Consider the following 8685-nt stretch of genomic DNA (forward strand, 5'->3'; position numbering starts at 1 on the left):
AGTTCATAAGATGATGTTTCAAGCATATCCCGAGAGTTTCCCACCTCATGCCGAGATTGGAGTTAGGAAGCTCAATTCACAACACAGGGCCGTGGATCGGACCGCTCTGATACCAATTGTTACGTATCTGACTCTATCCCAATCCCGTCAATGATGATAATTCCGCTGAGACGAAGGACGGCGTGGAGGATGATGTCTAATCAAATCGTATCTCGATGATGACCGCCAAATACTCGTAGCGAGATCAAGAATAAGAGGGAGAGGATGGGATTGAGGCGAAAAAGAGAGATGAAGAGAGAGATAGAAGATGAAGATGTTGAGGCTAGAAGAGAGGAAGGAAGAAGATAATGAAATAGCAGAGACTTTAACAATTTTCCATAAAAATCTAGTTAGGTTACAATTTGCCTATTTGTTCCCCTATATAATGGACTAAAATGGCGATTAATAAAACTAAACATTGCTAATTGAGAATCGAATTATAAATTGGGGCTTCTCTGGCTCCTCGTGGGTCGAATTCGATGAGAACGTGGCCTGTAAAGAAACCGATCTGCCCAAGGATCGCCTGTTGCCAGGTAAGTGGCCTCCGGTCCTTCTGCCTCCCAATATTCCACATCGCTGGTCCTGGGCTCGCCCCTTTTATCCGCTCCACCATTCCTGGCTCCGACCCGAAGGTTCGCCCTGCTTCCGAGCTTCTACTCCATCACATCGCCCTTTGCTGGTACCACTCCCTATGAACTCCTTGCTCCTTCTCGATCACCATGGTTGACGCTGTTCGTGCTCCAGGCTCCCACAAGGAAAAGCTAAGCTTCCATTATCTCTTCTCCTTATTCCATTCCCAATTAACTCTGTTTCTACCTCTAACCAACTCCTCTCTACTTGGCAAGATGCAACAGAATTTTAATTAGATTTAATTTTTTTTTGCAATTGAACATAATTTTTTTGGCAAATTGAACCAAATCGAGCTGAGTAAACCCTTAGCCATGACAAGGTTTTTTTTCTTTTTTTTGTTTTTTTTTTTTTTTGGTGAGGTGTGAAACCGAGAAAATGTGGTAAAAAAGTTGCTGGACTTGGAGTCATCCCACAATAAGCAGGCCACTTTTTTAGTGCTTGATCTTGACTTCCACTTTTAACAGCGTAAACATCAAGTATAATTTAATGCTCAACTTGGAATCTTTTTGTGAACTGCTTATGCAATCAGTATGAGTAATGTTACATGCATTGGATAAACTTCAATACGGAACGAATTATGTATGTTTGTACTCAGTGTATCTGTACATCCCATGCAACTGCACCCGCACTTATAATTTGTGATTAATATTCTAAAATCAAAATCTAATATAACCCATCAAAACACATGCGTTGAGTATGAAATAGATTCTGTTCTGTTGTAAGAGAATGGTGTCCAAATTTTTATAATTTTTTTATTTATGGTGCTTTAAAGTTTATAGAGTATATCTAGTTAATTTGATTTTAATTTTGTGACCTTCCTCAGAGAATTCGAAAGTAAACCGGGATGTATCCAAGGTTGGGAGAGTTTCCGACCTTATCCTCCATTTATTTGGCGGATCGAAATAGATTCGGGCGGTTATTTTTTACTTATCACTTTCATTCGCGTCTGGTCAGGATGGAAGCAGATTTTGACAGATCAGGATAAATTAAGGAACAGGAATAGATTCCCACCTTTCACTGTTCCATTTTTAACAATCATTCAGGACGAATTACCTTTTTCTTATTTTTCACCTAGTATTCATCTCATTGCGGGCTGACAAATTAGAAACTGGATTTATTTGGCGGATAGAAACTCTATATAGTTTGGCGTTTACAAGTACAAGGAGCAAAAAAAAAAAAGGAAAAAAAATTTGTAGGTAACTACCGTATACCCACCTGCCCACCCGCGGCGGTACAGGTAAACATGTTGGCCATCCAAAAAATTACAAGTAAATTTACCCATGCCCATTATACCCGCAGGTGAAAAAGTATGATAAAAAAATATAATTTATTTATTTTCGTATGTATATTGCGTTACATATATCACATGAATCGGTTACAATATATTTTCTGGCGGTCCGGAAAATGCAGAAGCATATCCCTATATATTTTTACCCGCCCAACTCTATTTATCTAATAGCGTAAGATGGCCCACAAAATCGTAAGGAACACAGACTTTATCAATATATATGTAAAAGATCTAGCTTCTTTTGACCCCACACTGTGGCATCCTTGCTTGGAGTGGTAAAAAAAAAAAAAAAAAAGGGCATTATGGTCTTTTTGGGTTGGTGGATAAGTAGGGTGGCAATCTAGGCTCGCTGTTCGTGAGCCAGCTCGTGTTCGGCCTCGAAATGAGCTCGAGATCGTCTCGCTCGTTTATGTAAACGAGCCGAACACGAGCTGGATTTTTCAGCTCGTTTAATAAACGAGCCGAAGCACGAAGCTGGGGTCAGCTCGCTCCGTGTTCGGCTCGATAACAGCTCGAATACATCTATTTATATTTATATATTTATATTTTATATATAAATAAATAATTATATATAATATATTTTTTTTAATTATTTAATTTTAAAAAAAATAAAAATATAAATGCGAAATTAAATATAAAAGACTTATTTATATGTAAGTTTTAACTATTAAATCAAAGTCTAATGACATTTTATAATTTATTTTTTATATAATTTAATCTAATCCTTTTAAATTATTGTTCGTTTGGTCAACTCGTAGGGCCAGCTCGTGTGCGGCTCGTTTATTAACGAGCGAACACGACTGAATTTTTCGCTCAATACTTTAACGAGCCAGCTCGTGTTCGACTCGTTTAATAAACGAGCCGAACACGAGCCGACCCCCAGCTGCTCGTGTTCGGCTCATTTACACCCTATGGATAAGCAGGCCAACTCCCTCTTGATATTTATCCACTCTAACCTGTTGCGAAGGGATAATTATCATTTTTCTTTTACTCTCAGACTTTGATCGTGGCTTGGAGAGATTATGGCTCATTCGCGGTGATTTTCGACAGTCGCCTGGGGAGCCGTCGAGGCATACGTGCGTCGCCGTAGTTTAGCGAGGAGGCCGGGCGAGGGAGTGTTTTCGTCGTTCTCGACGCCTGTGCCGGAATTGGAGTCGCTGCGAGGATCTTGTCGTCGACTGTTATATATTCAGCTCGTCACGCGACGTAGAGCATGGATTTCGACGAGATTGGTTCGCTTGGAACCGGGACTTCGCAGACGAAGATTCTGAGCCCAAGATCACGCAATTTTGGAGGCAGGTTCCAGCGTCGAGTCTTCGTATTCTGGCCCGTTCTCTGCGTAAGCGTCGAATTCAGCGAACCACCTGGGCCATTTGATTCCGTGCTTCGAGCGAAGCTACACAACTCAAACCTTGTTTGCTGAATTTGAATAAGGTTAGCTTGGTCGGAGTTTAACACTTTCTTCGCTGCCAGGAGTTGCTTGAGAGGTGGTTACATCGTTTTTACTCTAAGTTCATATTCTCCGGCATGTATAATTTCGACCTTTGGATACTCTTATTCTAGCTCGAATTCATCGAATTATATTGTAGATTGCAAATCTGAATTGGAGCATGTGTAATAATTAAGTTAGGTTATACATGTTGGACCTTGAAAATTGAATGGGAAAACCTGCGATTTGGACCTGTCACTTGTTTAAACTGCCTGATTTAGCTCTAAGGAGCCGTTATTAAAATTGTACTATCGCAGTATCTTCGAATGAGTACTCCAGCGTAGTTTAGATTACATTTACGCTCGTGCTGGTGCGCCGAGTGGATTTTACCAGGATCGGTCAAATTGTTCCGGACTGGTGGGTGCCGTCAGAGTTGACGGTGGACCCGTATCGCCTTTTTGGGAGTCAGATTGTGCCGAGGGCACATTACCTGTTGGTGGCTAGATCAGTTTGAGTTTGGTTACTTGAACTTGGCTTTCAAGAGCCTGTTTGAGCTCGAGAGATACGCTGTATACTCGTTGGGTAGCGCCCACGAGTGCCACTCCACCGGAGTCAGGCTTTGTGCTTCGCGTTGGTGTCGCTCATTGCCAGTTGGACTTGCTCTCCCACAGAGCAGTTATGGGTGGGGGTAGCTGGATAGTCGGGCAACGGGCAGAGACGGTGGTATTCACAGCCCAAGGGACGGGTATGTTTACAGTCTGATTGGATTGGTCAGATTTGACATTTCCTACAGTTGTTAGTGTAGAGCATGATAGTGTAGTGATTGATAGCAGTAGAGTGTACTTCCTGCTTTTCCTACTATTTTGGCTCCCTTCTGTAGACTTAGTGGGTAGACCGATGTTGTTTGGGCGGCACCGCCACTGAGGACTACCTGTTTTTTAACAACAGTAGTTCTCACGCCCAGTTGTTACTCCCTGTTTGCAAAGCCACAGGTGCCGGCTGCTGCAGTCTTCCGCCGACGCAAGGATCGAGGTAAGGGCGTTGCGAGTCTAGAGCCTAATACCCGACAGTCAAGAGCTAGAGGCTTCCACTACTGGCAGGTGTTGTTGTTTTGGAGATTTACGTATATAGTTGTTTAACTGCCAGTGCGAGTAACCTTGTATTTTGGATTCTAGCTATGTATATGAAACTCAGTTATTTAGTTTTTTTGAGCAGCTCTATGCTACTGTTTATAGTATCGTATTTACAGTACTTTGACGCTTGCGTATACAAGGAAAATTTCTTTGTATACGGCGATTTGTCGGCCGTGCCGCAGGAATGAGATATCCGGGGCGGTGAACACCAGCCGTGGCTCTTTATTCCTATTTTCACACCATATTTTAATTTAATGAATGACATCTATTAAACAAAGCCAAAAATCTGACCCTACTCGAGAGCAGCGTGCTCAGTAACTTTCTTTCGACCTAATTTTTTTTTAAGGAATAATTATCTATCATACTCTCCAAAACTTCACCCTTACTATATTCTTCGTTATTCAAAAAATATTCGAGAGAAGGCTAGTTGTCCACCCTTAATTATCTAGGTTAAACGTAAGTTTAAATTGTCTATCATATTATAAAAAAATCAAAATATCTCTTTTGCCTTAACGTAAGGCGAATAAGAAAAGTTGTAATATTGAAGGCACTATTTTCAAAGGCCCAAAATCAACATTACTTCTTTTGCCCTCTAAACTTAAGGACAAATAATAAAAGTTGGTTACAGGTATAAAGGGTATATTAGAAAGGCAAATAGTACATTTACAAGATATGATTATTAAATTACTACACTAACAAAATTTAACTCTAGGGGTAATATTTGAAATAGACTTGAACTCGAAAAGCATATTAGCCTTCTAAGAGGAAGTAAATCAAAAGCGAAATTTTTTCAGGAGTATTACTAAGCAATTGCCCTTTTTTTTAATTGGATTTGCAAAGTATACGGGTATATGCGTTATTTTTATTTACTTTTCTTTAATTGAGGGGGGGGGTGAATTTATATTTTTATTTTGAATTAGTATTTTTTTTGAGTTGTTGTAATATCCATAATAATTATGTACATTAAATATTTTTAGTTGTTGTACTTGATTATTATTGTCGTAAAAATAAATTCCATTTTTTTTTTTCTATTTTGAAACATATAGTTAATTTCATCACTATTTGTAAGTCCACTAATTTATATTAGTCATCAATTTTTATCTCAGTGAATATAAGACAAATTTAAAAGAAAAGTGTCTTTTAGTTTTTACAATAAAAAGTCATCTTGAAAGCCAAAAGAGAGAGTGAAAATATATAAGGTTTTTACTACAACAATACAAATCATCTTTATGAGAGAAGTAAATGAATATAACGAATTCTCTTCTGGCTAAATCTGGCAAAATACGAAAAGAAATTATACTATTCAAACATTCAGATCTACCACTAAAATATTCAATATTTTCTCCTACATCGTATTGATCTTACTATGAAACAATTTCTAAATTCACTACTATAATAGCCAACCAGAAAGAGAATAAATAGAATATTTTATCTATAATTTTTTTTAAAAAGAATAATATCTAATAACCGTTTTAAAATTTTAAAAGTATCCTTATTTATTTTCTGTAGGACTAAAATAGCTTGTTGTTTTTAAAATATCAACTAGATTGAGGTTGGGTTTTTGAAGATAATGATAATCTCATAATAATTTAAAAATTTGAAAGTAATAGGGTAAATTGTTATCATATATATTACAATACCATATATATATTATATATGTCATATAATATATATATATATATATATATATATTAAAATATAATATATATATAATATATTATATATAGAACTACTACTATGCTATTGAATCACCAAATCATTGGTGCTACCAGTTTTTGGCATTGGATTAAAGAGATGTGTGAGTTAGGATGATGTGGCCCACTAGGTTGAGTGAGGTGGTGGTTGAATAGTAATGATTCTAAGGATGAAAATGATCAAAAGTAGATCTAAACGGTGGAAAACTTGGTAAACACCTAAGTGCTTCATGCATTAATAGCATACGAGCCGGACTCTCATATATAATATATATATATTATATATATATATATTGATACGACATTACGGGCATTTAAAACTCTAGAAATCAATTTTTATAATTTTTCGACATCATTTACCTTACGATTCAAGAGTGTCACAAATTTGCCATTATTCACTGCCGATATGCGAATACTTGCTAGTTTTAACAGTGGTAAAAGAATAGGCAATTTTGTTGAATTTTAATAGAAATTCTATTCACGTACCTAGATAAAGATACAATAACTCCGAATCTTGAATTGAAGATTCGATCATCCTTTTTTAGAACGGTGTTGCGATTGACCATATCATTTTGTGCCTCACTTGCCGAACTTTATATGATTTTGAAAATTTACAAATTTTTCTAAAAGTTATCAATATACTCTAGATTATATTTAATATGTGGATCTCGATTCGGAAGGCTCCATCATTCAAAATAACTTATGAGTGAGTGAGGGCTCAATACTCCTAATAATATAAAAGGTGCCTACAGCATTATATCATATATTATCTACTATCCATTAATTAGGATAAGGAGCACTTGTTCTTAATAATTGTTCTTGATGATCGAATTCGAATCGAGATTGGAGCCATTTGAAGTTGAAATCTAGACATTTGAATAATCTAAAAATAAATCTTCATAAATTTTCGATAATAGTGTACAGGTGATCAGATTGTCGTGAATATCCGACAATTTTTGACGGCCTAATATGAGACAGTTTGCTTGCTTTAAAACGGTGTAAGAGCAATTCCAACCTTCTTGAAATTTGTTAATCGAAACTTCTCTTATACTATTTAGATAATGTTTGATAAACTCTAATTACGATAGAAACGTCTATGACTGCCTATTTTAAGAAGTTATTTCATTTTGACCGTTATCATTTTTTTCAACTCCTTAAGAGACTTGATAATTGATTTTTAAATATTACAAAATTTGTTTCTAAGGCAGTTCTAAATTGTGTAGATCAACCTTGCATGGTGCCGATTATCAATTTGAAAGTTCCGATGCATATCAAACTGACTTGATAGGACAAGATGTCTCAAATCCTATATTGAATAGGATAGTAAGCCGGACCCTATATATATAATATATATATATTATAAAATAGAATGAGCCGCTATGCTTTAAAAAGTACAAAGTCATATGTGTTGTGTGCGGTTAGATAATATGCGATCCCCTAGTTTAGTGGTTAGTTGTTGAATTGTATAATCTAAGCAGGTGAAAAGTGATCAAAGGCGTATGATAATAACGGTAAAAAATTCACGAAGCACCGAGAAACGAGCAAGTGGATTGGTGCCTTCTTAACAAGCCCATAGCCGATATTATATAATATATATATAGTATATATATATTATATATATATTATATATATAGACATTAGTACACACACACAACACACACACTAACATACTACTTGCTAAACAGAAAGTTTTTTTTTATTTTTTCCAATGTTGCCACCGCCCTACCAATATGGAAGCTTTGGTTTGCTAGCATAACTTTAAAACAGTTAAGATATAGTTTCTTCTTTTTTAAAAATAATTAGTATTATCCTTAACAATAACATAATTTGACAGTTTTTTAGACATACGTGGCACAGTTTCTTGTGCTTCCACATCTTGCACCCAACAAGGAAGGATCCAAATGGTCTTGCTGCCTTCACAATTGTTTGACCAGGCTCACTCCTTGGCAACCTTCCAAGGTTGAAACAGACCTCCTTCCGGCAAGATGCTACTTTGCTCCTTTTCAAGTATTTTACCATCCTTCCAAGAGATTTTGTCTCATTCCGTAATGTCTTAACCAAGTTACAAAAGATATTGAGGTTTCCCAGACAGCTTTTAGCCTCTTTCTCAAAGTTACAAGGACCTTCTCCAAAATGTGAGGTCCAAAAAAAAAAAAAAACAAAACAAAAAAATCTTATTACCACGCCTGGAACTCCCTATCTCGATCTCTATGCTCTCTCCCGCACCTCTCTTGCTCATCATCTCTCTTCTCTCTAAGGTGCCCGCCCTACCAATTTCTTCTCTCTCCCGTCCTCCTCCAAAAACCCTCGTCCCATTCTCCCTCTCTTTCTACTCCCAGCTGGCCCCCCCCCCGACTCCTCCTCTCCCTCCCCCTACTCTCTCTTACTTCTCTCGTCTCTCTCTCTTATCCGTCCTTCTTCTATTCTTCTCTCTCTCGATCGAAACCTTTTCATGCGTTCAGCCCGGCCTTC

The sequence above is a fragment of the Ananas comosus genome, linkage group 14 (genome assembly GCF_001540865.1).
Source record: "Ananas comosus cultivar F153 linkage group 14, ASM154086v1, whole genome shotgun sequence".
NCBI classification, from domain to species: Eukaryota; Viridiplantae; Streptophyta; class Magnoliopsida; order Poales; family Bromeliaceae; genus Ananas; species Ananas comosus.